General features: G+C 41.5%; 1 pseudogene; it reads left to right on the top strand.

Moving 5' to 3' along the window:
* The first annotated feature begins 3,571 nt into the window (after positions 1 to 3,571).
* On the top strand, positions 3,572 to 4,504 carry LOC100349168 (proteasome inhibitor PI31 subunit pseudogene; annotated as a pseudogene).
* Positions 4,505 to 17,717: the final 13,213 nt, after the last annotated feature.

Here is a 17,717-nt window from a genome sequence, read left to right as displayed (position 1 = left end):
ACTGCGCCCCAGCACTAGCCCCAAGAGCGGAATTTCTTATAAAGGAAAATTGTTTGTTTTCACTTGCAGTTTTGGAGGTTCACAGTCCGAGACTGTGTGCCTCCCTTAGTCTTGTATCTGATGGAGACAGAGATGATAGAGCATGTGTGGAAGGAAGATCACATGACCAGCTAGGAAGCAGAGAGGCACAGGGAGCATAGACTTCATCTACACTGTGTGTGATCTCTCCTTGTAATGCCATCATGATTCAATCATGGGTTCTACCCTATCAATCCAATCATTTCCAAAAAGCTACCTTTTCCAAAAGGTACAGTTTATGGATTACAGTGGCTTTTTCCCCCCATATCTTCCCTCCCACCCGCAACCCTCCCCTCTCCCGCTCCCTCTCCCATTCCATTCACATCAAGATTCATTTTCAATTATTTTTATATATAGAACATCGATTTAGCATATATTAAGTAAAGATTTCAACAGTTTGCACCCACACAGAAACACAAAGTGTAAAGTACTGTTTCAGTACTAGTTATAGCATTATTTCACATTGTACAACACATTAAGGACAGAGATCCTACATGAGGAGTAAGTGCATAGTGACTCCTGTTGTTGACTTAACAATTGACACTCTTGTTTATGGCGTCAGTAATCTCCCCAGGATCTTGTCATGAGTTGCCAAGGCTATGGAAGCCTTTTGAGTTTGCCAGCTCCGATCTTATTTAGACAAGGTCATAGTTAACATAAGACTTTGAGGTTCAAACATCTGCATGAGTTTGGGGAGTCAATTCTATTCAATCCAGAGCAATTATATTTCTGTGAACATTTCCAGATATTGCCACAATTTTATATAATAGATTCCTCAAGAACCTCAAGCAAAAACTCCATAAACAAAACCTTCCTAAACGCATAAACAATTTTAGTAAAGCTTATGATGAAAATTACACATTCCCATGATATTATTTAAAGCATCTCAACATCATAAAAAACATAAATTCAAAAGTTTGGCAAATCAGATTATTCATGTATTTAAAACAAGCATAAGTGGGCAGTATTGAGAATTTTCTCAACTTTGACACTACTGATAGATTTGACTGAACAATCCTTTGCTGCACAAAACTAGCTTGTGCATTGTAGGATGTTTATAAGCATCCCTGGGCTCTTTTTGCTATGTTCCAATAGCATCCTCTTAGGTACGACAATCATAAATGTCTCCAGAATTTTCAAAGATCTGGGAAGCTGAGAGTCAAAATTACTCTCAGTCACAAACCCTGGATAAAAGATAAAGAATAAAAAGAATCACAGATAACGGAAACCAGTGTTAGAGTATTTGTGGAAATGAAGGGGGAAAAGTAGGCTCTCTTATGGCAGTGGGCAGTGTGAAAGTGAGTTCATGAAGAGTTGGCAGTTTTTCTAACAATAAAGATTAGAACATGATTGTGAGTGAGGTAGGGCACCTGAGACAGGGTTAAGAGTATGTCAGTGGAGGGGAAGAGGCCAGGGAGTTGAAAGGATTATCCACGTATGTGTTGATATAATTTATAATAATGACCGAAGTAGTTTTGGGGACTGGCAACTAATCATCAACTAAATGTCTTCAAAGCCTAGAAAACTATAAGTACTTAAGAATGATTCTACTGATGGCTCAAGATGTGAATGGTGACAAAAATGTGCATAGTGAAGACCATGCTAATGATGTCTTAGATGTAAACAAGTGTTCTACCGGGACATGGACTGAAGACCACTCTTGTTGCAGCATGACAAGAAACCTAGACTTAATGCATCCTTGCCCTGAGACTCTGTGGAAGGCTGAACTTAAATATGATGGATTGGTTTGTTTGGTGGAAGAGATTTCAAGGCAACAAAGTATTCAAGGTATGGCCTGGATTTTAATAGCTACTATTAAGGATATTTTTAAAGATTTATTTATTTATATGAAAGTCAGAGTTACACAGAGAGAGGAGAGACAGGGAGAAAGAGAGGGAGGTCTTCCATCTGTTGGTTCACTCCCCAACTGGCCACAACAGCCAGAGCTGTGCCGATCCGAAGCCAGGAGCCAGGAGCTTCTTCTGGGTCTCCCACGTGGGTGCAGGAGCCCAAGGACCTGGGACATCTTCTTTTTTTTCTTTTTTTTTCTTTTTGACAGACAGAGTGGACAGTGAGAGAGAGAGACAGAGAGACAGGTCTTCCTTTTTGCCATTGGTTCACCCTCCAATGGCCACCGCGGCCGGTGCACTGAGGCCAGCACATCGCGCTGATCCGAAGGCAGGAGCCAGGTGCTTCTCCTGGTCTCCCATGCGGGAGCAGGGCCCAAGGACTTGGGCCATCCTCCACTGCACTCCCGGGCCACAGCAGAGGGCTGGACAGGAAGAGGGGCAACCAGGATAGAATCCGGTGCCCTGACTGGGACTAGAACCCAGTGTGCCAGTGCCACAAGGCGGAGGATTAGCCTATTGAGCTGCGGCACCGGTCTGGGACATCTTCTATTGCTTTCCCAGGCCACAGCAGAGAGCTGGATCAGAAGTGGAGCAGCTGGGTCTTGAAATGGCACCTATATGGGGTGCCTGCACTGCAGGCCAGGGCATTAACCCGCTGTGCCACAGTCCCTGAGCTTAATCAATTATAGTATGGCAATTAATGGTAAAACTTGTTTTGAAGCAGTACTTTATACTTTATATGTCTATGTAGGTGCAAACTGTTGAAATATTTACTTAGTATAAAGGTGGTCTTCTGTATATAAAGATAATTTTAAAAGATTCTTAATGAAGAATGGGATGGGGAGAGTGAGTAGGTGGGGGACAGGAGTGGGAGTGGGAAGGTGGATATGAGGGGAAGAACCGCTATATTCCTAAAGCTGTACCTATGAAATTTATATTTATTAAATAAAAGCTTTCTAAAAAATAAAAAAGATGACTATGATAAATCTTGACTTCTCCAAACCCTGAGTCTTCAATCTGCAAAAATATTTTTGTCTATAGTCTGTGTCACATCATTTTCAGGCAAGAATTCTTGACTTTTTAGAGGATCACAAATCTATTTGAGATTGTAACAAAAGTTTTGGGTCCTCATATCAGTTTTAGGCATCAATCATGTATTTGGCAAATATTTACTGAGCACCTAATCTTTGTAAGGTACTGTATTTAATGTAAGAGATGCAATTTTGAACAATAAAGATCCTTCTTGCACTCATGGACATTATAAGTAAAGTAGGTGGAATTTAAGTGGACAATTACATACTTATTCATTTTTGGCTGATGTTCTGGTTCAAGGAGAGGATAGTAAGTATCTGAATTAGTATAGAGGGAGAAATTCTAGAAGGTTCCTTTTAGGAAATTGCATCAGCTAAGATCCGATGAATCAGTAGAATTTAGCTAGGTAAATAGTGGTGAGGCTGAGATGGGGAAAACTCTCCAACTAGACTGAAGAACATGTATTAAGGCCCAAAGGTAAGAGGGAGAAAGTCATATTCAAGAAATGAAAGGCAACTGATTGTGAAGATGGTCCTGAGTCTTCTACCTTTCATTTTAATCCTTTGCCATGTGCCTTTGAAATCCTTCTCACTAGTCCATTTTGGCCACAGATGGAGACCCAGCTGGAATTAGCAGAGAAGCAGAGCAGAATTATAGCTATTTGGAAGGCCAAGCCAGCTCACTGCAGTCTTCCCCTTCCTCCCTCCAACTGCAGAAGTTGGGCGGTGCTTGTGCTGAGCTTGAAAGTACTGTTTGCAGCAGCAGCACCAGCCAGCACTCAGGACACACCTGTCTGCTTCTTGCACTGGGAGATGGTGACACACGGCTGTTATGGGTTGGCTGCCAGCAATCAGCCAAGCCGCAATAAGAAGAAACCAGAATTGTCGCCAACCAGGTGGCACAGCAATAAAGATCTGTATGTCGTCAGGTATGAGGCTAAGGATGAGTCCAGAAATCTCTTGGAGGTTGCCATGGAGAACAGCATGATCATCAACATAATGGAATATGGTTCACAGCAAGTGGCAGACTTGACGCTGAGCTCATGTGATTATATAAATGCTGAAGCGTGGGTGACTTCCACTGGACTTACAAGAACACTGAGGAGTTTCGGTATCATACTGTGTCTGGAATCATCACACCCACCTAAGAGCTCCGGGAAAAGGCTAGTATAAACTGTCTCCACAGGGAGCTTCCTGCCATAGCTAGAGAGGCGGACACACTCTAGAATCCCTCCCACCTCCAAAACCCACACACTAGCCAGCAGCCTCCCTGGTGTGATCCCCTAGGCCTGTGCCTTGTCAGATAAGAAGACCTAGGCACTTTGGATGCAGAAAAGTCATAGGGTTGTGGACTCCCTGAGATATGATTTCCCAAGACCAATTATTGATCCATCCTCTGATCTTCCAAGCCAGCTTCCTCTAGGTGCTGTGCTCCCAAGAGCTCACTTTGACTCCTTTGGACCCATTGGAACCAACACAGAGGGACCTAACCCAGGACGTCACCCCCTGCAGGCTCTGATGACATTTCCTTGTGCAAGTCTCTAGAATGCAGCAGGTCAGCCTTTCTTTTACTCTCTTGGAGCTAGCTATCACCATTAATTCTATGAGCAACATTTTTTTATGGTTATGGAGGCAAGGTACCCCACTCCTTGTCAGAGCCAAGGCACCTGCTGCAGCTCTCCACCTGGTTATATATGGGTCCCAAAGAAAACATCAGTATGTCTCTCACCAGAAGCCCTTCCCCTCTTCCCAAGGGAGTCTCAGCAACATGAACCCTTGACCAAATGCAGTTATGGTTACAATGCTAGATGAATAGAATGCATTTTGAATATTATTATTAAGAACCAAATGTCAATACAACATTAACGTTGCCAATATAATTAAGAAAGAATTTCTCCCCCTAAAAATGTGTCATCTATTTCTGTACTTCTTGAATATGTTTGGACTTACTTGTTTTGATGAATAGGATGTGGTGGAAGTGACATTTGCCAGTTCCAAGCATAGGCCTCATATGTTCCCTTGATTTCTCTTGTTTCTTCTCTGATTGCCACAGGAGCATGAACAGGGTGGCCTACTGGAGGATGAGAGACATGAGGAGAATCCAGTTGCATTAGTTACCCTAAATGTCAGATGGCTGATTCCCAGACACATGAACAGCCTAGCCAAGATCTCAAGATCTGTAGGACTTGCCCAGCAGCCACCATAGAGGCATGAGCAATATGTGAGATTCATATTTCTCTGAGATTTGGTTGTGGTGTGCGACATAATTACAACGTTAGATAACTGACATATCCAACATGGCCTAAGTACACATAGTCAGTGGGAAAGGTACAAGATGAAGATGGTAACTCAGCCAGAGGCCAGACTATTGATCCTGTTACAGATATTAGATTCTGTTCTTTTTTCTTTCTTTAATTTAAAATATACAAAGTTCATGGATTTCAAATATACAGATCTAGAGACATAGTGATACCTACCTTCCCTACCTCCCGTGCTCTTACTCTTCCTCCTCCTTCCTCTCCTATTCCCTCTCTTAATTTTTACAGTGATCTACTCTCAACTCACTTCCTACTCATGAGATTAACTCTACACTAAGTAAAGAGTTCAACAAATAGAAGAAAAAAGCACCGAAGAGCAGTAGAAAGTTATTGGCAGGTATGAATCAGGGGAATAACATTATCCGAATTTATTACCTGTGTACGTGGTAGGAAATGAACGGGCAATATTTAACAGAAGTGATAATAATGTCTAGTATAAAGGCAGTAGCAGTGGAGATGCAGGGATGTGTATTTTATATTTAGGATAAACATAGTAATACTACTCTGATTAATTAAATATGGGGACAGATGGAGAGAGACATAGTAAGCCGGTCTGCCAGATTTCAGGCTTTTGTGCCTGGGCAGGTGATGACACCATCTATTATGTCAGGGGAGACTGGAGGGGGACCAGTTACAGGACTGGAAAGACCAGGAGTTCAGCTTTGGATCTGTTTTGTTTGAGTTATCTGTAAGGCATCAAGTGGAGATGTTTTGTAGACAGTTGGATACATGTACCTGGAGCTGGAAGGAGCGATCTGGCTAGAGCTGTAAGTATATAAGTCATAATTGAAGCCATGGACATGAATGAGTATCTTATGAGAAAAGATGAGAACCTGTTAGAAAATGTTAAGATTAGGTACAGGAAGATGGGCTGCAGAGACTGAAAAGAAAATCAAGAGCAATTGTGTCATGGATGAAAATGGGAAAGACAATTTCAGGGAAGAGAGTCTACTATGATAAGAGGTAAAAGATACTCTCTGAACATAGTTACATGGAGGTCACTAGAGTCCTTTCAGAAAGGAAAAAAATGCACTTACAGTTTTAGGAGGATTGCGCTGTCCCCTTGTTCACCCCTGAAGCCCAGTTTAAGAACATCTATCTATGGCTTCCTAACAGAGATCCAGTAAGCTAACCTAATACAATTCAACATATTAATTCTCTACTCTCACAGGCATCATAAATTATTTAACTGACTTTAAGATCAACTGAAATTAGGCAAATTCTGTGTCCCTAGGCAGCCTAGTGGACCAAAGAAAAAGGTTATAGTGGCCAGCTCTGTGGCTTAGTGGGTAAAACTGCCGCTGGCAATGCTGGCATCCCATATGGGCTCTGGTTCAAGTCCTGGCTGCTCCACTTCTGATCCAGCTCTCTGCTATGGCCTGGGAAAGCAGGAGAAGATGGCCCAAGTCCTTGGGCCCCTGCACCCATTTGGGAGACCCAGAAGAAGCTCCTGGCTCCTGGCTCCTTGCTTCAGATCAGCCCAGCTCTTGCCATTGTGGCCATTTAGGGAGTGAACCATCTGATAGAAGATCTCTCTCTCTCTCTCTCTCTCTCTCTCTCTCTCTCTCTCTCTTTCTCTCTCTCTGCTTCTGCCTCTCTGTAACTCTGCCTTTCAAATAAATAAATAAATAAATAAATCTTTTTTTAAAAAGTAGTTATATAAACATGGTAGCTACTTTATTTGCCTTTAGGGAAGTCTGTTCCTCTGTAAGTATAGAATAACATTATACATTATAAATCAACAACAGGGAGTTGGGTGCACAGACACAAAAGTCTGCCTTGAATTTCTAATCTATTTTCCAGAAATCATCAACAATGACTTCTTCCTTCCCTGGAAACTAATTCTCCTGTTGCGAATGATGGTGTTATTCTTAATCCAAGCTGATATGTTAGACAACAAGGTGAGTAAAACCTGGAGCTGCTGAGAAGTGATTCCTGAAGACAATGCTCAGAAACACGTACATCTGTTTAAATGTGAGTTTAAGATACTTGCATTCCTGCCACACAATGAATTATCTCCCTCCGGATCATTCAACCACTGAGCCACAATTCTGATAACTGGAACCAACTATTTTGTAACTCAGCCCTTCCCACTCTTGAATAGCTCCAATAATTAGAAAGTTCATCATTTTACTTTCTCCCTGTTGGTTCTAATTCTGTTCTCTAGATTTTTGCATTAGCTTCTTATGGCTACCATAGCAAACTGCCACGACTTTAGTGACTTAAAACAACAGCAATTTATTCACTCACATTTCTGAAGGCTAGAAGTCCAAATACAAGGAATAAGCAGAGCTGCATTCTTCCTGGAGATTGACTGTTGCTTTCTTTTCTTTTGATTTATTTATTTGAGAGATAGAGTTACAGAGAGAGAGAGAGAGAGAGAGAGATTTTCCATCTGCTGGTTCACTCTCCAAATGGCTGCAATGGCCAAAGTTATGCCAATCTGAAACTAGGAGCCAGAAGCAGGGGCCCAAGCACTTGGGCCATCTTCTACTGCTTTCCCAGGCCATAAGCAGAGAGCTGGATCAGAAGAGGAGCAGCTGGGACACAAACCTGTGCCCATATGGGATGCTGGCACCAGAGGCGGAGGCCTAACCTATGACGCCACAGCACTGGCCCCTGACTCTTTCTTTTCCCTTTCAGCTTTTGGTGGTTCCAGTCATTCCTTGGCTCGTGGACATGTTATTCCAACCTCGGCTTCAATGATAACATTTTTTAAAAAAATTTATTTATTTATTTGAAAGAGTTACAGAGGGAGAGGGAAAGAGAGTGCTCTTCCACACTCTGGTTCATTCCCAAAAGGCTGCAATAGCCGGGCTGGGCCAGACCAAAACCAGAAGCCAGGACCTTCTTCTCGGTCTCCTATGTGGATGCAAGGGCCCAAGGACTTGGGCGATCTTCTGCTGCTTTCCCAGGCACATTAGCAAGGAGCTGGATCAGAAGTAGAGCAGTAGGGACTCAAATCATACAGGATACCACCACTGCAGATCATGGCTTTACCAGCTATGCCACAGCACCAGCCCCTCATGGTTACATTTTTTGTCCCTTCTGCTCTGTGTGTCTCTTTCCAGCACACACTGTATGGAATTAGGGTGTATTCAGTTTAATCCAGAATGATCTCATCTCAAGATCCTTCCTTCTAATTATGCCTGCTCTGACCCAGTTTTCCAAATAAGGTCATAGAAACAGGTTCTGGAGATGGCAATGTGACCCTCTATTTTGGGGAAGACAATTCAATGCCACCACAACCACCAAAGAATACATATATTTCCTCTTCCAGAAAACTGCCCTTCCACTGTTTGAAAAGAGCTGTTATGCTGCTCTTACTCAGATTAAGTAGAAATTGACAGACATTACTAAAGACAGTTCTCGGCATGTGCTAAGACAGTATTACCATATGATAGTTTCTATTTTTTCTCCTCCTTCCTGTCCATTTCCCTCTGTGCATTATAACTAGTGGTGATCTGTTTTACTCACTGCCTCAGGAAAATATGCAGCAGCAGAACCATTAGAATCTATTTTTATTTTACAAAATACTGAAATCTCAAGCTGTTCAGAGAAGAAAAGTATGCATATGTGTGCAGAGAGAAAGAACGAAGCAGAGGCAGGGAGCAGGTCTATAGATGGGTAGATGCAAGGGTGCTCCAACTGTCTATGGTAGCTGAGGACTCCGTAGGAGCCAGTCTCAACCAAAGAACTACAATTCAAACTCCTTTGGCTTTGGGGGCAAAGCCATGCCCTTCTGAGGAAAGCAAAATGACACTATTTCCTTTTGAAAGAAAGCTCTTGGAATGCAATTGAGGCCTGGCACATTCTAAACACTTGATCAGAGGGATACTAACTCTTTACCCATAATCACAATCTTTGTGATCTGACCCATCCGGCCACAAAGCTGAGCATTCCCACTGATGCAATATCGTCTGCAGTGGCTAGTGTGTCTTGCAACTGCTGTAACTGCCTCTGTGGGAATTCCCATGATCAGCTTGCATAAGAAAGTAAAACTCTGGCCTAATTTATGAGACTATACAGCACAAAGGTGCATAGTCTCAATGGTGCACCCAATAGTATGCTTATACTTTTCCTCCATTACTAATCATGCTGAGTGAAGTTACATATGAGAACCTTCCAGTCAAAAGCAAAGATCTTAAGTGACTTATCACCCTTCACCTGTGAAACATAGGAGTCAGCTATGGTACATTTTGAGGGACTTGGGCTCGCTGATTGTACTATTATCTAACAGGGGCCCACATACCACTGAATGTGGAAAAATGTGAGACACCTAATATAGCAACAACTCCTGTCTCGTTGTGCCACGGAACAATGACAAAAACAAAAAATTCACCTTGTTTATTCATTTGACATAAGATGCCATTGGCCAGAATAAAATATGTCAAATTTCTGGCTTTAGGATAACTTTTAGTCTAAGGAATCAGATACCTGACTGAGAAAAATATACATCAAGCAACTGAGTCCATGCAGCATTAGAACTCACTTCGTTTTAGTCTGGGCGTCAAGGTGCAGCTTGAACACCCTGTGCTGGAAAGTCTTCTGTGGTGTGATCACAGCCTGTCTTTCCTGCTGGTTTCATGCTGCTCTCCTCATGCCCATCCACACTCCCAGACCACATGCTTCTGGCCCTTAGCCTCACCTGGTGTCCCATAGCTGCTCCCTCCTCATGTGCTGCTCTGTTTATTGGAATATTTATTTGCTGTACTCCATCACTGATCTGGTTTATATGATGATTTCCCTAAGCATATCTAAAGAAAGGGTCTTTTAAAATATATTTTGTATAATTGAGGCCAAGTATCATACCTTTCTCTTAATTGATGCTCCACGAATATTTTTTGAATAGAAAAATTCATGGCTATGAAAAATTACCAAAAATGCATCCTCCATTTAAGGTTCCATTACTAGACAAAATAGTGCAGTGGACTGTTCAATAACCAAAGCTTGGAATTTAGGTTTTACTTCCTGAAGACATTCTCAGAGGCTCTAATCAAAAACACTTCCAAAAGTTTTAACACATTCAAAATTATTTTCATCTAATAATATCTAGTTTTGTCAGTTTTCTAAAATATATTTTTATTTGTTTGAAAGGCAGAGAGAGAGAGAGAGAACACGCATTTATATCCACTGATCATTCCTCAAATGCTTGCAGCAGCCAGGGCTGGCTAGGCCAAAGCTAGGAGCCTTAATCTTCATCTGAGTCTAGCACACAGTGGCAGGGACTTGAGTACTCGAGCATCCTTAAGAGCTATCAGGGTGCACATTAATAGAAAGCTGGATCAGAAACAGAGGTGAAACTTGAACCTGGCACTCTGATGTGGGATACAGGTGTCTCAAGTGGTAGGTTAGCTGCTATAATTCAATGTTGTTTGGTTTTTGGGGGGTTGTTGCAAATATTAAATGATACAATGTCTAAACAACAGTGAGCATTGGCAAAGGAATTGTCAACACTCGCCTCATATTAATACCATATCAATTTATTTAAGGATTAATTTTTGTTTTCTCTCCTTTTCCCAAAAGCAACTTGAAGTAATTTCAAAATATTGATGCTTAGAAAGAAGCAAATTTGGAAAATGAAGCCAACTAAAAGGTGCATACTCATATGATAACCATAGTGGTCAATACAATTCCATCAATTGAGCACATCACATTTGGTTTTTACAAAAATACCAATAGTAAATTCAGTAATAAGCAATTTTAGATGGAGGGATAATGGGTTATTTAAAAAAATTCAGGGGTCAGCGCTGTGGCATGATGGGTAGCCACTGCCTGCAGCACCAGCATTTTAGGGAGTTAACCAGAGGATAGAAGATCTCTCTCTCTCTCTAACTCTGCCTTTCAAATAAATAAAATAAAATAAATCTTAAAAAAATTAGTCATATATGTAGTTAGAATAAGAATATGCAAATTCCTTCAGGAAAATAATTTTTCAATATTGATTTTCTCTTGGAATACTGTGTTAGCTTTTTGTTACTATAATGAAACACCTGGAAGAATTTAACTTTATAAAGAGAAAGGGATTATTTCAGATCACAGTCCAAGATTGGGTGGCTCCATTGGCTTGGCACCTGGTAATTGTGGTCTTTTGGGCAGAATCCAAGGTGGCTCAAATGGCAAGAGAAGCATGTGTGTCTCTATGTCTCCATGTAAAACCACCATGATTTGATCATGGGGTAATCCTAGCAATGTAATTCAATCTAATCACTTCTGAAAGCTCCACTTACTTTTTCAAAATTTTCAGTTTTATTTATTTTCACTTTTATTTGAAAGGGAGAGAGAAAGAGACTCATTCTCCTAAATGTCCACAACAATCAGGACTGGGCCAGGTGAAGCTAGGAGCCTGGGACTGAATCTGGATCTCTCACAGGATGCCAGAGACCCAGATGCTTGAACCATCCTTTGCTGCCTCCCAGGGTGCACATTAGCAGGAAACTGAATCAGAAGCAGAGGAACCAGGACTCATATCAGGCACTCTGATATGAAATTGTGGGCATCTTTAACTGTTGCATCTGGTGCCTGTCCCAACATTAACAAAGACTTTAATAATTGAGCCCTTAACTCATGCACCTCTGAGAGACACTGAAAAGTGGTGTCCAAATCACAGCAAGCACCGAATGTCCTTTGATAAGATACTTTGATTTAAACATCTCTCCACAAATGTACTGACAATGCCTGTAAATACTTTTTTATGCCATGATCCAAAAACAGCAGAAGACATCAATAATTCTGTAATGGGCTAAGATTACATAGTACAAGAATGTTTGCCAGTTAGATGATTTCTGTGTGCTTAGTCAACTACTCCTAAGAATCACTGTGAGATGAACTCCCAGAGGGACCATGAAAGCATGACTCATGGGTCAAGTTTAAAAGTATTGAATGTTCTCTCCAGAACTTCCACTTTGACTATGGCCTTGTTGAAATAAGATCAAAGTCGGCGAGCTCAGGGGGCTTCCATGGCCTTGGCAACTCATGACTAGAGCCTGGGGAGATTGCTGACTCCATAAACAAGAGTGTCAAATTGTTAAGTCAACAACAGGAGTCACTGTGCACTTACTCCTCATGTGGGATCTGTCTTTAATGTGTAGTTCAATGTTAATTAATGACATGGCTAGTGCTCAAACAGTATTTGGCACTTTGTGTTCTGTGTGGGGGCAAACTGATGAAATCTTTACTTAATATATGCTAAATTGATCTTCTGTATATAAAGATAATCGAAAATGAATCTTGGTGTGAATGGAATGGGAGAGGGAGCAGGAGATGGGAGGGTTGCAGGTGGGAGGGAAGTTATGGGGGGGGGGAAGCCATTGTAATCCATAAATTGTACTTTAGAAATTTTTATCTACTAAATAAAAGTTAAAAAAATGAAAGTATTGAATGTGAAAATGTGCCTGGAGTTGCCTATAATATCTTGCAATATTAGAGGATGACAAATATGTGTTGAAAGCTTTGCAAACACATGCTCTATGGTGTAAACTCAAAATGATGAGGTATTTGTCCCAGAAGTGTGGCCTCCAGCCTGTATCCAGTCTAAGCAAAGAGCAGGAATACTTAGTCATAGAGGAAAACAGTGATGCTGCCAGAAGCTGTGAAACAAGTGTGGCTATAGCTTTATCATCTTCAATAATGTACTCTGCGATGAAGCATCAGTAATCAAGAAAGCCACCCTAATAGGCAAGAGAAACTATTGCAAATCTCTGTGTCATGTGTTTTGGCCGTGAAGATTTCTTTTAAATCAAAGCCTACACCCTTTATGATTACCCAATCTGTGTCAGTACCTGGTCATGAACTTTTTTATACTATGACACTTGTCAAAATAGTGACTACATAATGATTTTATTAACTAAGCCTTGATGGAAGATTGAGTGTAGTGTTTGGGATTATATTTCAATTGATAAATATCTGGAGTAATGAAATTGAAAGTCATTGAGAAAAGATTTTATTTGGAAACCAGATGAAAAGGTAATGGAATTGTGATATATGGTTAAAATAGAGGAGATGGGGCCGGTGTGGTGGCACAGTAGGTTAATCCTCCGCCTGTGGCACTGGCATCCCATATGGGCACCAGTTCTAGTCCTGGCTGCTCCATTTCCTATCCAGCTCTCTGCTATGGCCTGGGAAAGCAATAGAAGATGGCCCAAGTCCTTGGGCCCCTGCACACATTTGAGAGACCAGAAGAGGCTCCTGGCTTCGGATCGGCACAGCTCTGGCCACTGTGGCCATTTCGGGAGTGAACTGACAGAGAGAGTTCTCTCTGCCTCTCCCTCTCACTGTCTGTAACTCTACCTCTCAAATAAATAAGCAAAATCTTTAAAAAAAATAGAGGAGATGCTAGTTTCTTTTTCAGATGAAGGTCAACCTCAAGTAACCAAGTTGGATCTGAGGGATTTTTATTTCTTCTAATTTTGGACTGTCAGATTTGCAAACTAGTACAAAAATAAGGACAAAATATAATGGGCTTCAATTCCACAGTGATCAACCTCTGGCCAACTTTATTCCCTATAATCTGATTCCCAGGACATCATAGCATTACATCTGTGACTCTATGGAATCAAAATGTAATTTGCATTGTAATAATCATAATTCTAAACTATATTTCTTATTCATGATACTATTTTATGAATTTTTACAAATTGTTTCTAAGTACATACAGGTAGACTTACTTGGTCTGTTATTAAGTGTCAAATTTTCCTTAGGAAAGGGTTTTACTGGAGTCTTAACCTGTAACTACGTCTCAGGATCAAGTACAGTAAGGAGCCTGAAGTGGTACTTGATAAATGCTACCCATTTCAAGAAATACATCACTACTGTGATTACCACAAATGCTACTGACAGGAATCATGTATAATACGGTGAAGAGAAATGCAATATCCCCTTTTTTTAAAAAAAAGAGAATCATTTATTTATTTGAAAGACAGATACAGAGAGGTAGAGACAGAGAGAGAGAGAAAGTCTTCTATTTGCTGGTTCACTCCCCAGATGGCCACAACAGCCAGAGTTGCACCGATCCGAAGCCAGGAGCCAGGAACCTCTTCTGGGTCTCCCACATGGGTGCAGGGGCCCAAGGACTTGGGCCATCTTCTACTGCTTTCCCAGGCCTCAGCGGAGAGCTGGATGGGAAGTGGAGCAGCTGGGACTTGAGCCGGCGCTCATATGGGATGCTGGTGCTGCAGGCAGCAGCATTCCCTGCTACACCATAGTGCCAGCCCTGCAATATCCCTTTCTAAAAAATGTTAGAAAATTATATGCTCATTTGGCATAAAATCAAATTACTCTAAAATTTAATTTTCATTTGGTATAAAATCCAAACTTCATCTTATGTTATTATTTGGTATAACATATCAACTTCTAATTTTAACAACACTTCTATTCCATCTTCTTTCAGCCAAGTCAAATATGATCCACAAACTTGTGAAATCATCTGTTTTCTTTCTCTTCATCTTCCCAGCACCGTGGAGATGTTCTCTCTTAAGTATTTAGTTTTTGCAACTTGATAAGAGTGACTGGAAGTTCATGCAAGTTGGACTTTGCCAGATTCCTGAGTGGTTCTTGTTCTCTTTTGTTGGTTTTTGGCTTTTCATTTACTCAGAGGCATTCTCCTCTCAGCCAAGCATGCAGTCACCTGTTCGCTTGTGTGCTTTGCTTTCAATTAAAAAGAAATAAAACTAAAAACCAAAACCAAAACCAAAACCTACACACTGTAACTGAAAACAATCAAAATGATATTCTCCAGAACTAAGTGTAAGGTCAGAACTGTACATGTTATCTGTGAAACCAATGTGGACTTTTTCAATGCCAAAGAAGCTGTAATTTCATCAAAATCCAGTGCTGGGAATAGCTTTGACCCTCACACAGAAGGAAGTGGCTTAGGAAATTTTCAGGTTCCAGTAAGCTTTGTGATCTTGAAGCTTTACATAAACTGGGGAACTGGTTTTCTCAGCTGAGCCAGAAGCCCAAACCAAAGTCTATAGGGTCACATAAGGGTCTGTGCCAACACCGAGCTTTGTACTGCCTGTTCTCTCATTTGTCTTGTAAAGGAGTGAGGCTTGTGTGCTATCTGGCGTCAACTGACTTTTCTAGACTTCAGTTTCCTTATCTCTGAGACTCCCCTGAAGCTGACTTTCTGATTCTCATTCAGATTCTTTCACAGAGACTCGGAAGATGCTACACCCCTTACTGTAAACATCGTGAAGTTTCAGTTCACCCAGAAACATTGTACCAGTCAACTCCTGAGACATGGGTCTCAAGCTGTTACTGAACTTTGTTTATAAATGATGATGGCATCTGAGGACACTTTGAAGACAGGACCTGGTCAAATCAAATGCAGAACCAACTTGTGGAACCTGCAGTTTTCTCAAGGACTATGTTTCCTGTTTCCAAGAGATTTTTTACACTTTAATAAGTTATACAAGTTTCATGGATTTCACAAATACATATTTAGGAATATAAATTAAAGTTGCTTTTAAGGTGAAACGGAGAAAAGCACCTCTTTTTTGCTGAGTACGTCTCACCATGTCTGGGCAGTCTTAGAATTGGCTGGATCTCGCAGAAATTCACTGGGTCTAGTGGAAAGAACAAATAAAATCTACGATCTCTTTGGTGTCTGCTTCATAAACATTGATTGGCCAGTCCTACTCACCCCTAAAGGTATACAGTAGATTTAAACTTTTCATTGATGTTTCAATTGCTGGTTGAAATTTTAGTGCTTCCTGATTTTATTAAGTAAGAACCATCTGGCCTAGTAATTCATCTAATACCTAAGAACATTTAATTGCAGTCACCACCTGACTTATTTCTAAATGAGACTGTAGCAATATTGTGTTTGATTTATGATAAGGGGGAACAACAGGTGCACACCCTGAGTACATGGCTAGTTACAGGGCTACACATCAATGCCGGATCCAGGATCGTGTAGTGTTTGAAGTGCGTGACCTGAGCAACTGGGCTCCAGTGCCTTTCTGTGATTGAGCTGAAAAGTAAAAGTTTCTGCCAGAAAAATAGAACTCTCTTATTCTCTGTTCTGAGTTCTGACTTTTAAAACAATTATTTTGATATTTCATTAATTTATAAAAAGTTATATTTATGGGGCATCACGTGATGTCTCAATACACTTTTTTAAAAAGATTTATCTATTTATTTGAAAGGCAGAGTTACAGAGAGGCAGAGGCAGAGAGAGAGAGAGAAAGAGAGAGAGAGAGGTCTTCCATCCACTGGTTCACTTCCCAAATGGCTGCGATGGCCAGAGCGAAGCTGATCTGAAGCCAGGAGCTTCCTGAGCTTCTTCCAGGTCTCCCATGCGGGTGCAGGGGCCCAAGGACTTGGCCCATCTTCCACTGCCTTCCAAGGCCATCCTCCACTGCCTTCCCAGGCCACAGCAAAGAGCTGGATTGGAAGTGGAGCAGCCAGGACTCGAACTGGCACCCATATGGGATGCTAGCACTGCAGGCAGTGGCTTTACCAGCTATGCCACAGCACTGGCCCCTCAATACACTTTGAATGTTCCACTGTCTAAACTAACACGAGTCTGCTGAAAAGTATCAAAATATCTGAGTTCTCTGGAACCTCCCCAGTCCTGGCAGTCTCGCCATCATCACACATCACTAGCTCTGCTGAAGCAACACTCACATGAGGGGAGTCAAGGATGTTGAGCTTAAATCTTCTGGAGGGCTCTCTGCTGTCTTGGGGAGCATTCAATTAAAGCCACAGCTGGCAACACTCTAGCATAAGACGTCAGCCCTATGTTCATAAGGACAATGCTACATAGATAGGACCAGAACTCTTTTGCTTGTTATTCCTTTTGTCCTCAGCACAAAGAAAGGCCCAGACTTCATGGCTGCTGTTGCTTATGTTTCTGTATCTGTTGAAACAAACAAAGCCCAGGAGATTCTCTCTCTGCTTAGCCAGAGAGCGGGTCCCACTCTCAGCACCCTAACATCATCTTTTACCCTGTGTCTGCTTCTGAGCAGGGATGGAGCTGACTCGGACAGCTGGAAAGGCAGAGAACAGGAGGCCTGTGCTGTGCAGTGGGAGTTTTGTGGTCAGAGGACAGGCTTGACTTAGCACATAAACTTGCAACCACCCAGGGAGACAAACTAGGAGGACACACTCTAGTTTATACTTGAGAAACTAAGCTCCAAAGATGTTATGTGACTGGCCAATGTTCACATGCACTAAATGTCAAGTATGGAACATTTGGTTTTGAAGTCATTATCTTGTTCCTACACCTCACGACCACCAATTTCTAAAAGTCATCCTCTTTCTCTCTAGTTCAAACACATTCTCCCCATAGGAAAGAACAATGCTTCCATGCAAAGTTGTTTGAACTATTCCTCTCCCACAATGTATAAGTGGAAAACTAATTCATTTGGGAAACAGTCATTGACTGCTAAAAAATCTCTGCTCTCATGAAGCTTACAAGTGATGGAAGGAGCCAGGTA

This window comes from Oryctolagus cuniculus, chromosome 4 (assembly GCF_051225735.1).
Source record: "Oryctolagus cuniculus isolate XC-2025 breed Fujian yellow rabbit chromosome 4, ASM5122573v1, whole genome shotgun sequence".
NCBI classification, from domain to species: Eukaryota; Metazoa; Chordata; class Mammalia; order Lagomorpha; family Leporidae; genus Oryctolagus; species Oryctolagus cuniculus.
Note: the sequence above shows the minus strand (reverse complement) of the source record. Positions and strands in the feature narration are given on the sequence as shown.